Below are 24,260 nucleotides of genomic sequence, written 5' to 3'. Positions count from 1 at the left end.
GCATCACAAGCCGTTCACAGTATGTCAGCCTCTGCTGCCTTCCACTCAGCCCAAAACCTGTTATTCATTCCTCTTCATCTCATTGCCAGCTAGRTGAAACAACTTTTCAGCCTTTCACTCTTTTTTTTTGCCGTAGGATGCCTAAGTCATGGACATAACTTACATGCTCAGATCATCAATTCTCTCCTTGGCTTCCTGCATTTGCAGGGTTATGGCTTGCAACTTCTTCCCCATGGAAGTCAGAGGCCCAAATTACTTCCCACTTCTCCCAGCTATGCTCATGGCATACTCTTCTGCCAGAAAGCACCTGAATAAATGCAAAACTACTGAATTAAAACCAGGAGTCTGAGGAGACGCATCCCAGCTAGACAGGGCACTCYAGATAAACAGCACTTTCCCACTTGCCTGTCTTTCCCTTCAGCACCCTGCAGCTCCCAGCCACTCTGCTGACCAGCAAGAAGAAACACACCAGCATCCACCCCCGGGTCTCTATCAGAGCTAACAGAATAACAGGTAGGGATATATTCCCCCATATCCTGAGCAGGCACTCTGACCCACCAACCTGTACATTCATTTTTTTGCCCAAGGGAAGTAGCTCGAGGGATGGCAGAGGGGAAGAGGAGATATACGGCAAGTTGAGTCTTTGTTTTAATTGGCTGCTGTTAAGAACATTAGAAGGATGTTTGAAGGAGAATGATTATGGGCAGAGTGCAGAGGAGGTAATCAAAGGTGTCCAACAGACAGAATTTATGATGCGGCTAAGCAATCCATCATCTGGCTATCATTCCTACGTACACCCTCAAAATATATTCAGCCTGAGGGTCTCAAGAAGATGCGACTGTTCTGGTGACCCCAGCTAACYGCACTTTTCTCCTTATAACATTACAGGAGCAATTTATTTCAAGTCAGGAAGGAAGGGTGGGAGGGAAATCAGTTAAGATATAAAGGATAAATTGTTTAAATTCTCCTAAGTGCGAAGACAACTTTGTTTACTAAAATGCATACTTGGGAACATATGCATACAGCACAAACTCAACAGAGGAAATTTGGTTCCCTACAGTTCCCTGTCACATAGATGCATTTTTTCCAGAGGAAGTCCAATGATCTTGTTTGCGTTTTCACTGCTAAAGAGGAGTTCAATGAAATTTTGTATTGGGAAAGTCTAATGAGGTCAGAATAACAGAACAGAGTAACCAGGAAGGAATGTTCTTGCATTTTATTTTTAGAACAAGGATAAAGGTGGGGCCTTGCGAGAGGCAGGGGATGGGCCTGTTTTGGCAGAGGCACCCATGCTAGAACGCATGGTCCTGTAAGGTTGGGGCAGAGGGACTGMGCTTTTTTTTGCGGCAGCAAACCCCCTACTGAAGTCAGCAGCAAGCAAGTGCTTGCCCTACCTGGAGCACAGCAAGCAACGTCAAGGAAGCACAGAGAGCTGAGCCAGCGATAGCACAGGGCTCAGTCGCAGTCAGGGAGCTCTTAGCCACGAGAGCTCAGTCTGAGCACAGTGCCGTGTCCGTTCGAGTGGCAGGGGGAGCGTGAACAAATGAACAGCAACACCGACTTTGCACTCCCGAGTTGTGGCTTCGTTTTTCCCCAGCAGCTTACACCCTCTATTTTTAGAGGCTGAAGAAGCTAGTGTATATTTTGGTGTCTCAGGAGACCTCCCTGGGATGGGTAAACACTGACGAACAAAATGTGCAAATGGATGAGAAGATACAGAGAGGTTAAATGACAAAGCCGGGAAAAAAAAAAAAAAACAGTGCCTAGACACCCATGTCCTTCCTTCCCTCAGCAGAAAACCCCCTCACCTTCTGAATCCATTTCCATTTCTTTGCCTTTAGTACCTTTAGTAGCTCCAGTGAACTGGAGAGATCCCAGTTTCTGTACATTAAAGGGAATCCAAGTTGCAATAGCCTGTTGTTGAGAGGATTGCGAGCAAGGAAAGCACAGCGGAGCGGTGCAGAGGGCCACGCGGTGCCGACACGCTGCGAATGGAGCAGCYGGCGGTACGACAGGGAACAGGATTTAGCCTGTTGTTAAGTCTTAAGGCTGGATGTCAAAACGCAGTGAGACACAGCCTCGGGGAGCGAAAAGACAACCAGAATAAGACTGCGAAAATGAAAAGGAARGAACAAAACTAAATAAAAGAATCAGGGAGTGGGAAGTGGCTTAACTGGGAATAACAGGTAAGGAGGAAAAAGGGAGCATTCAAGAGCAAGCAGGCCATGGTCTGTTTCCTGGCACCAGCTAATCTGATTGGCACCAAGATACAAGAAAGAGAGGCTTAAACAGCTCATGGGAGCAGCTCTTCAGCTGGGGAGAGCCATCATCACTCAGCAATTAACTCCAGCGCAGGCTCGGCCCCATGGGGTACRGAGCTATTCAGCCAGGCTCTGGCCCTGCACGGAGAGCACGGGCCTGACCCTGCCGAGCACAACCAAAGCAGAACAAAGGAGAACAAGATTAAGTTTCTTTGTAAGGGTTAATAGACAACAGAGAACAAGCTGTTCCACGCATTCAGGTCAGGAAAAATAGGGCTGGGGCTTGACACAGGCGTGCCTTTAGCTACTGCAAGTGCCGCCCTCGCCAGAGACTGTGCAGCAGCGCAACCAGCTCTGCCCACCAGGGATGGGACTGCAAGGAACTGCCCCTAGATCAGCACGGGGACGATTAATCCAAGGGATTACCTCGCGGGGTATAAATTTAGGGAGCACCAAGGCATCCAAGAAAGGAACAGTGAGCAAATGGAGGCAAGCATCTCTGCTCTGTCCTCAAATTCCTCTCCCCACCCCATTCCCCGTGGCCACAGCATGGGCCATCACAACTCAGTATCTGTGAGGAAGGGAGTGAAGGGAGAAGGCGAGATGAGAGGATGGACCCTCCTCACATCCAGCACCCGAAGACAAGGGGACACCAGCCACCTGCAGGTGCCAAAGAGTAACAAGAAGGCAGGTATAAATACCACCTCCCGACAGCCTCCCGCTATTTTTAACTCAGAGGACCTTCCAAGCCTGCTGCGGTTTGCCTTCTCAGTAATCCCCAAACAACTCCTCAGAGAGTACTCGTCCAGTCTCCCTTACAACTTGTGTAGCATCACACATCCTCAACACCCTTTGGCAAGGGCCTCCCTAGCTCCGCCACTCCTCACCTGAAGAGGTTACAAGTCCTTTCAGAGGGATGTTAAAGGAAAGCTCAAGCTCCTTCAGCCACAAACACGCTCTGATCTCCCTGCCTCCCTGAGTACTTCTATTATATGCTATAGACAGAGCATCAGTCTCTTCCCAGAGACACATCCTTTTGGGGAGTTCCAGTATCAGTGACTAAGTTAAAAATCTATGTATGGCAGTTTACAAAACTTATTTCTCTCTGAGATAACGGGGAGGAGGGTCAGGGTGACATAGGGTAACCACGGGGCGGGGGTGAATCACATAATTTCCAACCCTTCCTGTGAGCTCAAAGCAGCAAATCTCATTTGCAACCCCTAGATTTGCAATTAAAAAAAAAGTGACCTTGAATACAAGAGCTACAATTTAACCAACCCGTATTCAGGCTTTGTTAATCAAGAAGCTCTTCCGTGGGCTACAGCACAAAGGCAGTTTTCCAAAGATCACGTTACCTCTGCYCAGCTACACCACAGTGGAAACTTTAGCAACTTTGATATAAAGGCTCCGCGAGAGCACTCCTCTGTGGAAACCTCCCTTACCAGTCCTCGGCCCTCTCCTCGTTCAGAAGCAGGGTAAGCTTGGGCCTCACAAATCCATGCATAAGGCAGGCCTTGCAATTAAGCAGCAACGATCACAATCCCACGGCATCCTCAAGGGACTGATGACCAACTGGGTGGGGTTACATCCATTAACCTAATCAGCATTTAAACCTCAAGGACTACACAGCAGAGATTGCCACCAGGATTAGGAAACAAAATGAGAACATACTCTTAAAACATGCGTCTTTCAAGGCTCTGCAGAGCCTTACAGCTGCATCCTCACAGATAACCACATCACAGGTACAGGACAAGGTTAACAAATAAATGCCTGGAGCTAATAAGCCCATTTATTCATCTCATCTAACACAGAAATGCCCTTTCCCCTCCTCCATCCCACGGTAATGTTACCTTGGCAGTGCAGTGCCCATAGTAAATGCTAAGTCTGTCCCTTTAGGATGAAAGCAAAAATATTTATTTTGGGAATGGGTACTGTGGTGCTTCCTACAGCCCCCCAAGCAGCTTGCAGCATCAGAAAATTAAGCTGACTGGAAGAGCAAAGCCTAATGCTGCCCACAAAGCAGTACCGCTTTGACATCATTACTCATAGGCCAGCTAAACTGGGGGCCACTGCTCTAGGGCTTTTTCTGTTTATTTCTTTAGGGACTGTTAGGTGAGAGAAAAATATGAACTTCAAAGAAATGCCCTGGAAATGCCATGTGCCCTAGATCACCCCATACATCCCCACTGGCAGTAGAGCTGAGACCAGCTTCACCTCCCTTCTTAACTGCTGTTCTGCTTGTTAACAGAGCATCGATTGCATGCCTTTGCTCTTATCGACTAGCTGGGATACCACTGAAACACAGTGGTAGTTTGTAATGAATATTTTTAACCTCTTGGGAAGCCTGTTGCACGGCAGTGCTTTCTGCTGCAGCAGATTTTAACATGCTATCCTCACTTCTCTAGAGGGCTGCCTTGCAAACAAGGAGCTCTGCTGTAAGCGTGCATGCACGTGGGTGGGCTGAGAGCTTAAAAGTCCTATCAGACTACAAGGGACCTACCAGGACAAAATGGTCTAGTCTACCTCTAGGCAAATGTTCAGCACTGCAGCACTGATTCTGCAGTTTTTTCCAGGCTTCCTTTGTGATTTTAGTCACTAGCTCARTGCATTCCCCTCTCTGCACCATTTCTGCCCAGCCAGAGCACTCTGCTTGCAGATGGGAGGGTTCTTTTTGTCTGGTCTTTTGTTTTTTCAATATCTAAATATCATTCCCTTAACACCTGATTTAATATTGCGACCCCTTTAATTGCACGCAATGGAGGTCTTACTGGAAATCTGATTGTTTGAAAGTCTGAGCATTTCATCCCAGCCTCAGAATTGATCTATCGATTGCTTTTAAATCTCCCATTTTAATTTAACATTTAACACTTCATACTTGCATTAATTACATTTCCCAAGATCAATGTTAATAAACACTGTCTCTGGCCCTCTCTCGATAACCCTCTGGAAACAGGCCTTGGAGACGCTGCTCTGGCAAAACTCACACAACAGATTCTCAAACATGGGCGTTCAAGGGGCTGATTTCTTCATACTGACAGGAAGGCAAAGAGGAAAAGCATTGGGGCTGAGTAAATACTGAACAACAATACCTGCACGGCTCAGAGAGACCCAGCCCACATCTGCCRGCAGAAGCGACCACCGGCCGACGCAGAGACAAGCGTACGCAGGGCTCCTGCCTCGGCAGCAGCACCAGGGCTGGATGGGGCCAGGACACGCAGAGCAGAGATGCCCGCCAGCTTGTGACCCATCTGTCCCACCCCGGTGTGGCTGGAGAGGGACCAGCTCTGRTATGGGGAGTCTCCACTCATGGGCTGATGCGTAGATCAGGGAAAACTGAGCCTTAGTAGCTCCGTATGTCCCAGCATTTAACAAGCACTGTGCTTGTGCAGGCCTGCAAACCTAGGCCCCTCTGCTTGCCTCCCCCCAGCACAACACAGCGAGCCCAGCACACCTCTCGGATGCCTGCTGCATGGGTCCCACAGCTCTGCTATTGCAGGATACAGCCCTGACCACTAACTCCCCCTTCGTGTGCCCAGCCGCAACCAGAGACCCAGGCGGCCACCACAAATTCAATCTGATTACAGAGAGGTACTGGAGGGCTGGAAGGTTCAAGTCCAGATCCACTTCTTGAAGTACCAATGGTTAAATTTGTAAGTGAAAATATATTTTAATGGGGGAAGAGAACTCCCCTTCTCCACACTAACATTTTCCAATCATCCCTCCTTGAAAATACTTCGTCTCCCTGCAGTAAGGCAGACCTCTTGTTAGCAGACACAAACGGCACAGGCTAATTACAGAAGGCACCCATCACGCTGCTTTTACATCCAGCAACCGCCAGCTCGCAAGGAGAAGGTGCTCTGGAAAAGTTCAGCTTAGCCAGGAGGATAGTTTTGGATTCTGTGCACACACATGCATTACAGGAAACAGCTGAACTGCTGGAGGGGAACTGGGTGCTTCTCTTACCGTGCCCACACTGCCCTTGTGTTTCTATGTCGCAACTGGAGATCAAGTAAAAAGATAGAGCCCCAACGCTGAAAAAACAAAGATCTGTCCCTGAATAATTTCTCCAGTATATTAAGCACGATTCATTCTTATGCAAAGACTGCCCTGTACAGCTGCCAAGGTTAGCAAGACCTTGCTTTATTTGCTGCCTATGGGCTGGCTGTGCAAGTTTTACCTTGTACACATTTTTTTCCTTGCATTCTCCTGTCTTAGGTTCCCCTTCTGCTAGCACCTAGCATCTTGTTATCTGTTTAGCAGGTTATGCAGTCTTCTCTGGCTGTTGATAATGACTACCCAGTACCAGCCACAATTCCAGCAAACAGTTTCTTATGGTATGCTTAATTCAAAGACATCAAGGACAATATTAAAAAACAATTTTCAAGGAAAACATGCTTCACAGCTTTTGCTAATGACATCAATACGTTTCTATTTTCAGGGTGTCTTGACCTGCTGCCCTCTCACGCAGCCATCACTGTTCTCATTCTAGTATCTACATACAGATGATTTTTTGTGCAAGGATTTCATTCAACCAAAYGGCACTGCCTGCAAACATAAGCTCTGGATTACAATACCAGTGAGCGCAGATTTCCATAAGCAGCCAACTACGTGTGCTTGCTAAACAGCACAGACATAAATAGATGCCAGGATCTGAAAATAAGGCCCTTGTATTTTTTTGCAACACAGATATGTTTTTCTTGACTATACCTAGTACTTATAACTAGGCTAAGGATTTTTTTTCCCCAACCTTACTAAACATTGTGACATTGCAGGGGCAAAAGTCAAATTTAKATGGAAGAAAAACTTTATTTTGAGTTTGTACAACATCCTTCACCTTTGACAACCCTGTTATTAMGAAGGACTCTTACTACAAGTAACTTTAATCCAAGCAGTCGCTTTGCTGAAGAACAGAGTGGAAGTACCCTGCCTGAGGTCAATAGTTGGGTAGGAAGAAACTTCACCACAGCCTGCCTGTCACGGGACACACTGCCCTGCCCCTATCCTCTCTATGGGCTAAACCARAAAATCAGCAGAGACACAGCAAGCAAGAATGTCAAATACTTCCCCCRACCTGTCACAAATAGTGCAGTAGAGTCCCAAAACAGCAGCAATTCTTCATTCTTTGCTGGCTAACTTCAATTTACACCTCACCACATCTGATCTACTACAGCAATGTTCAGTGCTGACCTCTTGTTTATCTGTGTCTGATGCAAACAAGCTCCCAGCCAGAGAGATCTAGTCTGGTGAAAACAAAAAGCCAGGACACAAAATGAAGGCTCACACATCCTTTTTCCAGTCCAGAAACCAAACACCGTTCTGGTCGTCTCACTCCGCCCCTCTGCCATTGCCTGTACCCTGTCCGTAAGGTGCCATGAACAGCACTAATGTCACATAGCCCTAGAAAGATAGAAACTCTTTCCCCCTTTCTTCTGCAGCAGCCTGACCTGGCAGGAACCCGCAGCCAYAGCCATAACACAAATCATCCTGCAAGCTGAAAACAAATGCTGGTGCCAGAAGTTTCCCCTCTTGGAGAACAGCAGCACTGTAATGAGGCTGGGGGGGGGGGGTTAAGCCACACTGCTGAAAAGGGATGCAATCACATGGACTTCAGGCTCTGAGCAAGCCTACCCTATCACACAGGCAGCTCAGAAGGTCAGCATCACTTACGGGCAAGAGCCRTCTGGCTGAATGTACCACCTTTGTTGAACTGAAAACAGCTACATGATAGAGTGGGCTAATTAACTATACTTTACTTTTGGGTACCGAGGCTTAAATCCTGGCTCTTGTCACAGCTGAAAATGAATTTAGAGACTACAGTGAGAGCAGAGATCATTTGTTTTCACAAAAATCAAACAACTGCCAGTCTCCTGACAGATCAGCCCAGAACATCATGCAAGGATATTGGTGCTTATTGCTGCTATTTCCCTAAATTATTAATGGATTGATCTGAGTGGTCATCACAACTATCAGCACTGTTTAACTGGAATRAGCCTGAAAATAAGACACATTGCCATGGAGCAGTCTCAGTTAAAAGGCTCTTTTCCCATCAACACCACATCTTCCAGTTAGGACAGTGTGGTGTGCACTCTGTGACACAGCCCTGTGCAGATTACAYATCACTACAGAGAAGGAAGGAGTGTCTGGTAGGAATTAAAATTAAATTTTCATCTTGATCCCTACATTTTTCAAATTCAGAAAGACATAACGAAGCCCTGGTGTAACTCCAGGTACTYCACTACAAAAATACCAGGGCTGATCTTGGTCCAGTGGAGCTGAGGATAATTTCTCCATGTCTTCACAGSTGAGGGCTGTTCAGCAGAACTGGTAAGGAAGTGAGGTCTTTCCTATAAAGTAAGTCTCTATTTTTATCTTGCTAAAAGTTTCATTCAGAAATTAAAACTCCCGCTTCAKGAAGAAATCAAGGACCCTTTTCCCTTCTGATTTTTAATATCTAAGTTTTCATCTAATCAAAGAAGCCATTCTTTCTTTGAAAGAAATCATCGTGGAAAAATCAGAACAGTGGACTTGCCCTTGAATGCTTCCAAGCAAATACATAAGTAGGAGTACCCAAGAAGCTGTGGTCAGACAGTGCTGGTGTCCCTGGTGGGAAAATTYGAACTTCTCCCCCAAGTCAGGCCAGAAGCCAAGCCTAGCCAGCTCAGGCAGACGCGCTTACTTGCGTCAGGAAGCCGAGGCAGCTGGCCACCATGCTGGCCACCTCCCTCTTGTGTGATGCTGGCAGCGGACAACAGAACTCGCCCACCATGCTCAAAGCCCATCGGAGCCCCCGCTCTGTCCCAGCTTGTCATCTCCCCTTAGGGAAGCATTTAGAAGCTATAAGCTGCATCCCTGACTGTGGCAGCAGCATGCTCCTCCAAGCAACTGTTTGCAGCATGTCACTGTCTTTCTACACTTCAGTTCACCCATCCCAAGTGATGGGGATCCTCTGTGTCCAAGTATTTCTGAGATCAGCATGCTCAATGTATAACCAGCAGCTAGCAATACAACTACAGTTTTGAAAACAGTATGATGCTGTAACTACTAAAGCACAACGGCTACTGTGTCATTCAACTCTTTCCTCCTCTCTCAGCAGAGAAATAATCTCCAACATCCTCAACAGCCAATGCAACTGAGAATGGGCAGGAAGACACAGCAGAGGTCAAAAGGAGCACAGAAATGTTTTCTGAAGCAGCCTCTGGCATGTGATGCTCAACTGCCCCATGCAAAAGGCCCAGACACATAACCCTTCAACAGAACAAGCTGAGGGGTGGGCACAGTCTTTACACTGGGGATTTACAGAAACAAAGATTTGTGTGGAAGGCTTCCCTTGGACAGCTCAAGGCCAAAGCTTAAACTAAATGACATCTTTGGATGAAAAGTTACATACTTGGTGGGATGGGATCAACCAGAAGAAATCCAGGAACTGGAGAAGAACGGGGTAACAGCCATAGCGCTCTGGAGGCCAGCAGCCGATCCAGAGAAACAGGAGCTCCCGGCTTCTATACAAGGAGCAAGACCAAACCAAAATTCTGCAAGTAAGGGCCATGCATCTCCCTCCGCAGTTATCTTTAAATCCTCTTTATTCTGTGGAGCTATTCTCTACCCTCATTCGCTTTTAATCAGGCCTGACCTAGAGATGTCAGCCTCATTTCAGCTAAGTCAACATAACTGCCACATCTAGGATGCTGTTACAGGGGGAATATATAATGTAATTTCTTTACACTTTTGGTTGGATTCCAGAGTCTACTTCTTGGTCTAGACCTGACCTCGTTCTACTGCAAGCTTAATCCTTTACCTTAAGGGCACAGGGAACATGCAGGGATCCAACATGGGCCTGTCAGCTGGCAGGACCCTGAGACTTTTGGTTACGCTGCACAATGTTTATTGACTAAAGGCTCCCTTAGAACCACATCATCTTTGAAAATACACATACATTCAAGAGCCAGAAAGCAAACACAAATGCTCACTTCACATCGTGCAAGGTAAATTCCTACTCCAGAGCTTGTACAACAGGATATGCATCTTCAATTAACATCCCAGAAATTTCCTCAGATGCAGCCCTGGCTTCACACCAAAACCATAGCAAAGTCCAATGTATTTAATTTCATCTAAAGGTTATTCAATCTTCAGCAAAGAGAGAAGATATCAATACAGTACATAAATTTAATATTAAAGACTTCAACCAGCTACCACATCACCCTGTAACAGGGCCCTACAAGGCACAGCCCAGCTACTTGCTGCAACAGCACTTGCAAATTAAGAGCTAGTTAATGGCTTTGGTAGTATGTCACACACTTGGCACATTCCTTCCTTTCCCCATCCTGTGCAGCCAACACAGGAGTCACAGACTGGAAGCAGGTGGACAATACCTTGTCCCATCTCTGTCTCACCCAAACACATCACTCGCACAAACAAGGTATTGCACCTTGGCTCCTGCAGCAAGAGATGGGGAACCCAAGGCTATGCACAGACCCAGCTGCACAACACTAAGTCATGATCTACCCCAACATGCAAAGAGGCACCCACAGTTTGATGCTTGCAACATCCTTCAAGTGATGTCTGACCTGCTGTCCTCTGTTTGAAGGGCCGTTCTTCTAGCTCAGGTCCCCATTCTCTCCAATCCGTCTCCCCTTCCGATCCCCTCTCCTCTATCAGTTCACACAAAGTTGTCTTCACTTTCGATCTTTGTTAACTATCCCCTCCAATACTGATCACCTCGCCTGCTAAAATCCTGACTCCCACCCACCTCACTGCCTGCTTTTTCAACGTGCTGTCAGTGTGCCTTCCTGCAGAGACCTGCAAAGCCTCCCTCACTACATGACTTAAAAAGCTGACGGCCAGGCCACCTGCTCAACTCTAGCTCTGCTCTCCTGGGAGCCCCACATCCCAGCCCGAACACTGAACTCTCAACYGCTGGCTCTTCAGAGCAGAGGCTGTCTCCATCTTGCACAGGAGGAGGATCTGGCTTATGTGCTCCACCTCATGACTCAAATGCCTCAACCCTGCTGAAACATCAATAGCAGCAGGAGAAATATTGACCAACAAGGGAAACATTAGCAACTAATCTATTATCAACTTATTCTGAGAAGGAAGATAGCCACAAATTCAGCCTCCAAATGACAACATAGGTGTTATCTGGCTCTCAGAAAGATGTTTGTATGGAGTTTTCTAAAAATGTTTGTGGGGAATGTCCCCAAATCCCAAATTTCTATCTCACAACACTGAGTCAATTCTCCTTGGTTCACAAGAGCTGCTTCTCTTGTGTAAGGCTGTGGAGCTGTGAACAGAAACCCACTGAGGTCAGGGGAGTCTCTAGATCAAATTCTGAGCTCCAAAACAGTTCTTAAATGTGTGCTGCAGAAAATCTTCCACACAGACTCACCTTTCCTATCACAGGAGTGAATGGGGGAGGGATAGGAAGAGATTAAAAACAAGATAAAAGCCAGATCCAAAGGCAACAGAAAACGAAGGATGCTCCCTCAGTTCACATGACCACAGGTTTGAGCCAAAGGTGCTTTTAAAGTCCTTTTACAAAATATTTTAATCTGGCTTTATGATTATATCTGCTATGACTGCAAGCTAGGCAATGTCTTTCAGATAAATTATTACAGTTACTAACCTGAATTTACAGACTGTTTCAGAAGAAAATTTGAAACATTTCTTCAAAATAAAAAGGTAGGTAACATTATAACATTATTCTTCTCCCCACTTGTTTTTCTTTCCTTTTTTTCCCCCTTTACTTGTCAGCTGAAACAGTGTTTCAATGCCATGTATCTCTACCTTTCATCTAATAAACAAACAATATATTTTAAACCTAAACATGTTGTTCTTCCCCTTCCCTATCACCCAGTAGGATGACAATTTTTTTTTTATGAGCTTCAGCTTATTGAAGACAACAAACATTTTTATTACAGGTTGACCCAAAATAGAATAAATTCCTTTTCTTCTGTTTTTGCTTGTTGGTCTTCGATTTTTCAGTTTAGTCCTCTACTTGAGGGAGGGAAAAAAAAWMAMWCACACACACACACACACAACTGTTAATCTTGTATCTCTGGCTACAATGTCACAACGAGGAATTAACAGAACATGTAGTTCAAAGCATGGGATTACTACTCCCTCAGCATTAGCAAAGCACCCTCTGAAAAATGCACATGGGAAGTAGACAGGACAAAAATGAATTAAAAGGTCAGCAAAAGCAACTCTTCTATTGTATGAACCTCATTAATGTTCCTTCCTGGGTTAAACAACAAAACACAAAACAGCACAAAGCTTAAATTAAATAAAGTTAATGGTCAATTTAAGCTCATCAGCATTAAAACCCAGTTCCAAAAAGCACAGACTCACTTCAGCTGCATTTCTGGCATCTAGGAGAGGTCTTCTCGCGAGGTGGAAGCTCAGGTAACACGCACCTCTTTTCAACGAGGCTCTTATTACGTACATACCGCAGGCAAGGCAACGTCACACACAGTGGCATGGGTCTGGTTTAAGGCGAGGGGGCTCTTACAGCTACATTCTCCGATTTGTTCGTCACACGTAAGCTCTAACTCTGAAGGGCTGAGGACAGAGAGGCACGTTTTCTTGCGTGGAGACGCCCTTTACTCAACACAGCCTAAGAGCTTCGCTTGTATGAGGCTGTGATTAGGGGATTCAGGTCATGAGCAAGCAGAGCTCATGTTTTAATTCTCTCTCTCTCTCTCTCTCTCTCTGTTGCCTGAAGCTCCAGAATAAGCAACACCACATTCACGCAGAAATCAAAGCCAACCAGTACATGCAGGAAGGACCACCAGGTCTCTCTTGAAGAAGGGAGATGCACAAAGTCAGCTGTCATAACCCCCACCTGAAGGTGTCAGATGCTACCGCTCCACCTCACTGCCGTGTCCCCGCATTAGAGGCTCTGGCTTCTCAACAAACGTGAGTACTAAGGCCAGTCTCACCTCTGCCTCCACAATCCAGCTAATATTACTGCATCAAGTACCTCAATACCACTGCATCCGTATTTCCCAGAAAGACGTACGTCAACAAATACAGCAGACTGTTCCTCCTCTTGCCCTCTGAGCTCAGCAGGTCTGCTCCCCGAGATCCCCCTGCTGAGAACCACTCTGGAGAAAACCAAATGCCTACAAATTAAAAAATATCCTAGAGATAGCCATGCATTTCACTGTCAAACTGCAGTCCTACTCCATACTCCAGTAGGCATCACACAGGATCAGATCCTTGCTAAGTGATCTGGGACTGCAATAACACTCTCTCAGCGCTGCTATTTACTCGTGGCAGTGTCAACTACCTGCAACTGCTGTCCCAAAAATATGTAAGAGCGATCTGTGCTCTTGGGAGCTCATGTTCTAAAGGCAGAGATCAGGGAAAGCAGTCTGTTCTTATTAATGCAGTTCCAGGCTTTAAAAACATACACACATACATACWTWYTTWTATATATATATATATATATATATGTGTGTGTGTGTGYRYATAYACACACACACACCCTTCTCAGAAGCAGATTATGGCTATTACAAAGGTCACAGACATTAAATGAATTTAAAGTCATTCCTCTGTCATTCCAAACATTAAGGGGTTTTGCCATCCTCATAGCATCACTCCCATCTGTAGTCAGCTTCACTTTCTGACTACTGCGATGATGCTGTATTTGGACTGTAATCACTATAATGGACCTCTCTCCATTGGCATTTTTTGTTGTACTAGACACCTTTAAAAAAGCATTTGTAGTGTYAGTTGAACAAGCATCTCATCTTCTCTTATTTAGGTAATTGCTGTGTAAGTCTGAAGAACAAGTTCTGCAGTTCTAACAGCATGCTCTGCCCATTGAGAGGAAATGAGGAAGCCTCACTAGCACGGTGTCACAAGCGCAGACCAAGCGAGTGCCACTTCCTCTGCGGCAGTTCAAGCCGGGGCTCTGCTGGGGAGAGGGAGCCCGGAGTATGAAGCAACCATCCTGCAGCATCAGCATAGGATCAACAGCTGTCTTTCACTGGTGACAAAAACCAGATTTGGGGTTTAGATTGCTCCTAGTAAAAGTTCAGATTCAAATTGAAGATATTGCTGCATGCTACTCCCCTAGGAATTGATTTATTTTAAAGCGAACATTGGTGAACTGCAAAYTGAAGATGGAGCACAGTAACATGAGCAACGCCAGCCACTGATTTACTTTTAGAAGGAATAKTCCTGACATTTTAAAGTTCTGAATCAGAGCTGTAAAATCTTCTCCACAAACAAAATAAATACCTAAGACGACTTAAATGAAAGCCATCAGTAAAGCAAACCACCAACTGCATGTGTTTGCTGCTGAACATCACGAACACTTGCACTAAAAGCTTCCCACACTTTTTTTCATCTACATTCTACTGGAAGAGAGGCAGCTCCACGGCAAACAAACTGCAAATTCCTGCCTGCCCAGCWTGAAACCAGGAGTGCTTGGCTGGGYTGCGGCACAGAGCTCCAGCGACYTCAGTCATTCCGTGATTTTGCCTTCCTCATGTGCCCACCTGGCCCCCACAGCAGGAAGGCAAGCCAACACATTTCTAAGCTTGCAGAGCAGGACTCCGAGCAATTATTTGAAATGCAGTTGGCGGTGAATTCCCAYAGCACAGGGTGAGCCCAACTCAACTGTCCTGTCCTTTTGCTTCAGAATTAAGAGTTACTGCTGCCAAAAGGTACCTGGCTTTAGCTCATAGCCTTATGCAATGGCTGCACTAAGCATTACTCTTATTAATCAATATGCAACTACAACAGCTGCTGTTTTATTGAATAAAAATCCCTGGCAGCTTGCAAGAAGCTGGYAGCAAACAGCTCAGGCTCACCTGTCCAGACACCCTTTAGGCCTGGGCACCCTTAGCCTCTGCTTTCACCACCATTTCCARCAAACTCAAGCCCAGGCTGCCATCAGTAGGGGTAGTTCTGCCCTTCCATGAGCCCCAGAACTCATTCCTGCCCTCTCCCTCAGAGGGGACAAACATCCACAAGACCAAGCACAAGGCAGGGGAAATGGGCCAGCAGAAGCAGGGAGAAAAGACTGCACCTTTCAGAACCAATACCCATTTGAAGGGCATGAAACTGCAGGCTGAGKTTCTCCTGGAATCCAGGGGCCTCAAGGGCACTCAGCACCACCCAGGAGCTTCCAGCAACTGACAGCTCTGCCTCTACTAGGCCTCCTTCAAGAGGCTTCCAACAAGTCCCCCAATCGCACGAGCTCCACACAGGTTTGCTTCTCTCCTTAAGTGCACTGAAAGTCATCTACATCAGAAACACACCAGAGGAACTGGGTGTGGATTCTGCGATAAGGGATAAGAACATACCCCGCAGTGTTTTGCGACCAAACACTCCTCAGGTACTGCATCCTCCAGGTGGGCTAAGCAGGGGAAGATCCAAGATCCAAGATCTGGGGGAAGAAACCACTTCCAGTGTAAGCTAGCAAAAATGGTGCAGTCACCCAACTAAGGGAATCAAGAGGGCATCCAGGACAGACTCTACAGCCAGGCTAAATTTATAAATTYTGGCACTGCTGCAGAAACAAGATGGTGGCACTATACAGCAAATAAGTAAATCTRTTGTTAGAGACACGAAAGACTTTGCTGTACCTTCCGCAGGGATCTCAGGTCCTTTCAGAAGCATCTCTCTTCRCCTAACATATGCCATAAAATGAATTTGCCCTTAAGCTGTACCAGTTGCCCGATTCCAAACTTGACACCTGAGCATCAGCCACTGAATGTGTCATATGACGATGCTGTCACTGCAGCTGGAAAGTCCCTGACTCAGCAGGTCTCTCCCTTCAGCAAGGCTGACATAACTTCACAGAGCACCAGCCCTGCACATCCAATTCATCTCCTCAGGTTCAGAAAAAACCCGAACCACAGCTGCTCAAGTAACTGCTCTGGCGACCTCAAGGATCATTCTGAAGGCTGTAAGCAGCAAGAGTGGTCAGTCTCAGATGAGAGCCACCCCTGGGAGAGCCAGCTTCCCTCCAGAGACTGGTCCAAAGTGATATGCAGAACAGGGAAGGGAAGAATGAGGCCAACTGGTTCCCAGAGCTGAATAAGACTAGGGAGTGTGGAATTAAAGGCAGGTGGGAAGGTGTCTGTCTCGCTGCAGATGTTCTCCCCGCACGCCAACACAAGAAGGCATTTGCCATTCCTTCTACAGGAGAAGCAGTCAATTCTAGGCAGCCTCATTTACATGACCTGTTGCGTAGCTTCCTCAAGCACCATATCAAAGGTGTTGCCACATGAGCCAGAACACGGCTGGGTTCTCCAGGCACACCTGATATTAGCTAGTTACTAAGACCATGCGCAAGAGCAGGCGCAGCGGTTGCTGCGTTAAGCATTACACTGAGTAATTAGGCAAGCTGAATTCACAGGTAGTGRACTTGGTCTGGACAACAAACCAAGGTCAACTAAGGACCTAGAACTGAGACGCCCAGAGCTAGAAACAGGAACCAAATGCAGCAAATACAAGGCAGAAGGGCCCGTGCCAGAACCTGGGAAGCCCATGCCAGTGCACAGAGGCACTTCACAAGGTATGGGTTTTTCAGCGAGATACAGTGACAGCGTTTTCGTGCTTCAGAGAGAGAGAACAGGCATACACAACCTTGTTAACAGTCCATGCTTCTGTTTCTTTCTTGTAACTCAGAAACAGCTTTGCTGAAATGTATCTGAAAACATAACACAAGCCCCCTGGGCCAGGGCTTCCTACTGTCTGGTAGGACGCCAGCACTGCTCATTCCCATTTTTTTTTCAAAGCATTCAGAATGTATTCAAGAGGATCCCACTGATATCTGCTATGTCTGTAAAAACATCCGTCCATCCTGACTTGCAGTTTGTAGAAGGATGAGACATATTACAACTGTGTTGCACACTCGGCTAAGAGGAGTAACACTGATGGAGTTTTTACTAAGAGAAATCCGACGTCCTTGTGCTGACAAGCCCAGTCGAGGTGAAGCCCGACCCTCTTTTCTTTAAGTTTTCTATTTCATGGCCTGTGGTAACATTCTGTATTCTGAGGACTAATCCTGAACCAATTGCTCCAGAGAAAAATTCCCAAGCAACAGTGAGTGAGTCAGCTTCCAGCAGCAACACTAAGTGTGCAATGCTCTCTTTTACAGGGGCAGCTTTTCCTTCACAGGGCAGGTTTTCCCATCAGTTAATCACGGACGCTTTGCCACTCGGCATTCCAACCTTTATTACCACTTTAATGACCAATCCATCAGCCCACTGCAAATCACACACGTACCTCCAGGCGTCACGGTCCGGTGCAGCACGGTCCCCTGCAGTTTGAGAACCTTCCACTGAAAGATCACCAAACACTTCGCAAATATTAATGAATTAAGTCCCAACATGCCAATGAACTTGGGCAGCATTACGTCCTCGTGACCCAACAAGCGCAGAAGCAAGCTGACTCATCCCCACCCCTCCAGGAACCTGCAGAAGAGCCAGGGACAACAGCCAGACTGCCTGACTCCCTCCACGTGCTCACCTGCAGACCAGCCTTCCTGCGAATTATTTCAAAGGTTCTTTCCAAAAAGAAAATAGCTTTCTGTTTTCCTTGAGAAAGCAAGCCTATGTAATAATAAAGGTACTAATAAAGACTTCACCATCCAAATTAAAAGTCAAAAGCAGCAATAAAGAGCCTCTGAAATACAAGAAACATGTTGTGCCTGGTGTGAAATTTATTGCTGCCTTGCAGAAGGAAGCCAAACATCTTAATATGGAAAAACACCGCTACTTTTGACCCAAACAGATTGGGAACAGGAAGTAAAAACAAATTACCCAGCTGTGGCCTCCCTGACTTATGAGCAGCAGCAGAGAAACCAGCATTTCCTGTCAATGCTTGTCACAATCCATCACTGCCTGGTTTTGCATGCTGTTTTCCTAGCATCCAGTCCCACTCCCACCTAAACCATTAAGGATTTGTTATTAATGCTCTCAGGAGCAAAATCAGATCTTTATCAAACAGAAATCATCTGGGGAGAAACAAGAAAACAGACTGCAGAAATAACTCCAAATACTACACCTAGAAAGGTGCCAATCTCCCAGGGCAGCACCTGGGTCTTTAGACACTATGGGAATTTCTCTGGTCTCAGTGGAGTGCTCTCAGTTTTCACCAGCCAAATACCTGATTCAGTACAGGCATATTTCAGGAGTTAATTTCTCAAGGTTTGCTGTCGATGAGTAAACCCGAAGCTAAGTCAAGCCTCAATTGGCTTAAAGCATAATTGCTTTGCTTTTAAATAATAGCTCTGTGTTACTTTGTTTTTTTGTGGTTTTTTTTGAGCTTGTATATTACATCCTGATTATTTTTTCAAGTTTTCCTATGCAACTACAGGAATAATAGAGAAAGACAATACAGACAAGCTGATTTTTAAATCATCACTTTAAGTCAAGGAGCTGGAACTTAAGAAGTGCCAGATAAACCCAGGAACCTGCAAGAAAAAAAAAAAAAAAAAAAAAAAAAAAAAAAAAAAAAAAAAAAAAAAAAAAAAAAAAAAAAAAAAAAAAAAAAAAAAAAAAAAAAAAAGGAAAAGCTAACAGTCCAAGATCTTCTGTTAAAAAATGTAACTCAATATCAAAGAGATTGGCTTTAAGACTTCAGCAGAACAAATGCTGAATACCATGCATGTAATGCAACAGGAACAGCCATTTATACAATCAGTGTACCTTAAACAGAAGCTTGGAATCTGACTTTTTAATTAAAATTCTGCTTTCAGGAAAGCTTGTAACTATTGTTTTTATTAGGTYAAACATATTTACCTAAAAAATTTTAAAAGACTATATACCATGTGTAAAATACTTAAAGTAGAACAAGAATTTTGATTTGTGTGGATTAAAAAAAATAAATTAAAAAAATCACAACAGCAACAGGCCAAATTATGCTCTTTAGTACAACACGGCCTTTACAGCACATTTTTGCCAGCGTAAACAAAAGCAGAATTTACCCTACTACACTTCTGGGTAATACCTAAGCCTGTATAGAATTGATGGAGGAAAGAGAAAAAGAAGAAAGAAAAAAAGCCTGTAAGTGTGCACAAGCACATGTTTTGCCCATTACAATCCGTGACTTTTACAAGGACATGTGTTTCGTGCCATTGTTTTGCAGTAAAGTACCCCGAGTGTGCATACGAGTAGACTCTCCCACACAGAGCAATTTCCAGTCCTACCTCAGATTCTTTTAAATCTGTCACCTTCACATTCCTAAATGCTGCTTTGGCTGAGGGGCTGCACTGTGAGAACGGAAACTCTTTGCACTCATGTTATCACGCCGCACAAAATGCTCACTGCGCCTGAGAAGCCTCCCAACAAAATCCAAGTTTATCATGCCAAGGAAAGAACGATAAATGGGAGTCCGAAAAGGCAATCAGAAGTGCCGCCAAAATCTGAGCTCTTTCTCAAGAAAGGCCCTCCTTTAGGAAGGCTGCCAATCAAACCCAATCACGAGGCTGTTTTCGGAGAGTGAATAGAGTTCTTATTGACACAGCTTATGTCTGCAGCACGCAGTCCTCTGCAAGGCTTTCAAGACCAGATCGGATTACACAGGCACATTCTCTCTGATTTTATGCATTCAGAAACCCTCAGACATAAAATACCAAGCTCTAAAGGCCACCAGCTTTCGCCTCATTCTCAGTGTACGTACATTTACAAAAAGCACATGAACAGATCTTGGCACCTTTACTTCAGCTCAAGAGGACCTAGCCCTTGTTGAGCAGGGCCCTGTAACTGAACAGGCCAAGCCACAGATTTGCTCCATGCAAGTCACACAAGATGACTCATTCCCATGGTGGGTCCTTAGCGTCAGGGTAGGAAGAAGAAGAAAAAAATGTGCGTGCGTGCGTGCGTGTGTGTGTGTGTATCTGTTGACACCATTTGAAATARGAGTGCTCTGGGCAGACAGTCCTTCCTGGAAGCTGGCATGGAAAAACAGGAGGACGCACACCTTCTAAAAGAATACACACCACCATAGCTTAACAGATACGAAGTGCACAACGGCAGATGGATCACAAGCAAACAAGCTACTCAGGAGCAGCGATTTGCCTGCATGTGTGAATCTAGAGAAAACAAACTAAAAGGACTGGTTTATGCAGTTTCTATATTTATCAGGCACAACGAGGAACTCCATTCCAGGAGCAGACACATGTAGAGGCAAAATCTGGGATATCCATGATGTTGCATTAAAAGTGAACACAGAATTGCAAAATGCCTTGGTATTATAAATGCTTCAGCTTAAAGACAGTGTTTCAGCATGAGATGCAACCATACACCAAATTAGGACCCAAGCATTGCCTTAGAGAAACATGCGTGCACAGCCCAGAGATCTGAAAAATACCGATTAAAAATAAGTTTGGAAAAAACACTAACAAGCCAATCAGTGTGTTATGTGCAAACAATTGGATCCCTATCAACTAGAAGGGAACAATTCTTGCATCAGCTCATCCACACAAAACTGAAACTGCTCACTGAAATATTACATATGGCAAACACACAGCGTATCAAGCAGGTTTGAGGTTCAGGGATCTTAAGGGCAAGTAGACACTATAGAGTAAATAAAAACATCCTTTCTGCTTCTGGGCTGCTATCACCCCCCCAAATCAAGTGCTTCTATCCTGTTGCACAAGCTTTCCTCACATTTTGCCCTGCTGGGTGCTGGGAGGCTGGACCTGAGCAACCCAGATGTGGGATGCCACATCTGTTTGAAGTGGCAGATCTTCTTTGGTTGGACACTTGGCCTTTCTTTTTGGAGTACAATAAAAGAGCCACAGCTCCTATGTCTGCCTTTGGAAACTGAGGCCCAGGCAAACTCAGCTTTCCAGCATATAGTCTCCCTCTCAATGAAGGGCATCACATTTCTAGTACTCACTTTAGTTTCCACACATGACTTCTAGGAYGCTCATGGTCAGAAAAGCCTACTTGTGTAAAGATTGCATATTCTTTCCCAATATGTCTGAGTCACACAGTGGTTTGCTCCACTGCCAAAGCCAAGCTCTCCCCACTGGTACAGCAGGGAGTCCTGCTGCAGGCTTCAGTAACTAAATTCTGACTGCAGATTCATAATCATCATCTGGGCCTGCACTAACCACAAAGAAAATCCTGATTTGCTTTCAGGTTCCTGACTAAGCTGCAGGCGTTGGTGACTAGGAAAGCCATAGTATGACTTGCRCACAGAAAAAGATCCATTTGCAAGACACTAGCAATGTAGTTTTACAATCAGTTTAAATCACCATAAGCCAGTGCTGCTAACAAAAGCATCAGTCCAGCCTCAACCTGTTCTGTTTGCATATCCCAGGTCCTWGTACCAACACAACTGTTTGTGTGGCCACATGGAGAAGCAAACCAGGGAAGCAGTTACCAGTTAAAAGAAGCATTTTTCCCTGCTGTTTTTCTGCAAGGTTACTTTTAACTCATGAGGACAGTAAAGAGATCAGAGCAAGTGCCTGGGAGCAGGACCACCTCATTCACTGCAGCACCTGCTTCAAAATAGATTTGGAAGCTACACTACAAGAGGTAAGAAAGCTCAAATCCCAGAACTTGTGACCCACTCTGATGCTCCCTTGGGTATACCAGACAATCCCTCAAAAATCTCACTTCTGAGGACAGCCCAAGTGCAAAACAGTAAGATATATGCACTCCATCTTGCTAAGCAGAGACAAGCACAGGAGTGAAATACTAGGCCCATAAAACCTAAGAATACCACTTAAGCCTCATGCAAGCAATTCCCTGACAGCCAGCCAGGAGGCCAATCAGGCCACTACTGCTCAAAGTGGAACTGGGCGTGAAAGCCACTAGAAAAGTCATCTATGTGGGTGCAAAACTGCATCCATTCCTGCAGTGCCAGGACCCCAGCTAGACAACTGCCCTGTGTCCCTACTCTTCAGTAGCCTTCTTCCAGCACATGGCCCAGCACAGAGCAGGGAGGAATGGCAGCGAGGAGAGGGGCCAGTCAGCAGATCCAGTCCCTCACTCCCCCTTGGTGGAGAAAGAGGAGGTGGCTCTTGGACTTCTGACTTGGCCAAATACTGCAGGAGGTGGACAGACCTACAGAGGGGTACACCACCCAGGGATTAATTTCCTCCCTAATCTTCAGGTCTGCTTTGGACTCCCATCAGTAYGTCTCACTTGGAAGATACTAGCAAACTAACAGATATACAGCTGTATCCACGCTGAACATGTGTGGAAAACAGCCACTTCTGGGAAGAATGACTGCATCTAAGAACAGACTGCACCTTTTTGCCATAAAGGCATCCCATAATACCTAAAAGCTTCTCTATAGTCCATTGTCTTTCAAATAGAAACATTCAAATGCTGAAATAGCTCTCAAACTTTTCTGTGCCATCACTACTCTAAAAATGAGTTCATTTAAATATGCACCATGTCTCTCTCTCTCTCTMTATATATATRTGTGTATATATACACACACAAAACACACATGTGCRCATGCAYGCACATACACATACATCAAGGGCAATTAGCATTTCTAAGAAGGGCTAGCACCCACACATAACAACACTGCACAGCTTTAAGGTTTGCATACGTTTAATCGTACTGCCAAGGCTCCGGCAGTGTAGTATAATCCTAGAACAAATCAGGCCTGTTCGATGACACCATGAGGATCTCACCCCACTGGAAAGACCTAGGCACGTGAGCTTTAGACTAGCCTAGTAACATAATTCTTCTTGGGGAACAGAGTGGTGGGGTAGAGAAGTTTTAAGACCAAAATTCAGAGTCCTTTAAATCCTTCAGTTGGGCAAATGACTCAAAGTTGAACCCATAAGTAAGGCCTACGCCACAGTCTATCCTTCTGCATTTTTCCCCACGGCTGAGATACTCAATTACTGCCTACATTTGTAAATAAAGCTCCAGGGAGTAAGACCATGCCATGAAAGGCATTGCTCCAACTTGCAGGGCAGCATCATTGCAGCCTCTATGTGCTACCTAAAAAGCAAAATAACCCACAAGGAGGGCCCATAGGAGAGAAAACACCCCTGCAACCCCACAGAAGCTGCAGCACGGAAACTTTAACTGCATTACTTCTGCCACTGCATAATMCCAGAAAAACTAGCTTATTTCAGACTGCTCCAACTCAGACACTGGATAGTTTCAACATGGTATAGAATATTACCTCGCACTAATTACAGGATCACATTACATGTCCAACAACTACCATAATTAAGTCTCAGTGATACACCCCACTCAATTTCTCATCCCACCTTTCTTCCATACTTTTTGGCATGCTTCRGATAAAGAATAACACTTAACAGCACTTCAGTATCACCCCCCTTTGGGGGGGGGGGGAAGAGAGAAAGGGAAGAAGGGAAAAAAACACTATTTCTTTGCAGAATTGAGGACAATGACCTTCATGAGCGCAGAATAAACAAAAAAWTTGTTTCAGGTGAATAACGCAGTCATACCACTACACTGCTCACACGCTCATCTGTACAAACACATTACAGGATTACTGCTAATAACCATAACTTTGCAATACCACAAATTCATGCGCTGCTCCCCAAAACAGGGGTTGATCTTGCACAGAGCCTACCCGCACGCAGAAGGAGTTTTTGCGGAAGGAAAAGCTGCAGTATCAGTCCCTCAGAGCACACCAGTTTCGCTACCTCAAAGGCAGAAGCTGCTCCTTACAAAAGCACGCATCTCGCCTTTGAGCTCAGAACTGCGTCTACAGCGACTGCCTGCCGCGAAAGGAAAAGACTCTCCTCCTCGAAGCACAACCGCACGCGAGAGCCTCAACCAAACGCTAACAGGTCTCTTACTTTCTTCTCGCCTCACCTTGCAATCGCTTCATGATCTATAGGGGAATATTTTGCTCCCTGAGCAGACGAGCTGTCCGGCCATCGCTCCACAATGATTCAGCAAGGGGGTGGCTCCCCGGCGAAGGCACACCTACCGAGAACTGTCACACCAGCAGGGCTGGGTGAAAATGGGAGAAGTTGCTCTATCTATCATGGCTGCACTTTCCAAAATGCGTAGCCCTGGCCTGATAGGGTCG

General features: G+C 45.6%; 1 protein-coding gene across 7 annotated transcripts in view; it reads right to left on the bottom strand.

The window, feature by feature from the left end:
* MBNL3 (muscleblind like splicing regulator 3) overlaps window positions 1–24,260 on the bottom strand; it is a 96,914-nt gene that overhangs the window by 71,547 nt on the left and 1,107 nt on the right. For 2 of the 7 annotated variants that reach the window (XR_014898280.1, XM_085325500.1), the window contains exon 1: window positions 24,041–24,221. The exons of 1 other annotated variant lie outside the window; for it this stretch is intronic. The gene's annotated coding sequence lies outside the window, so the exon portion shown is untranslated. Of the gene's footprint in view, window positions 1–1,808; window positions 1,830–24,040; window positions 24,223–24,260 lie in introns of those variants that run through there. 4 more of the 7 variants (XR_014898281.1, XM_085325497.1, XM_085325501.1 and 1 more) reach the window with 4 other exon arrangements.

This window comes from Rhea americana, unplaced genomic scaffold, assembly GCF_003343005.1.
Source record: "Rhea americana isolate MKP2758 unplaced genomic scaffold, rheAme1 scaffold_98, whole genome shotgun sequence".
Lineage (NCBI taxonomy): Eukaryota > Metazoa > Chordata > Aves > Rheiformes > Rheidae > Rhea > Rhea americana.
Note: the sequence above shows the minus strand (reverse complement) of the source record. Positions and strands in the feature narration are given on the sequence as shown.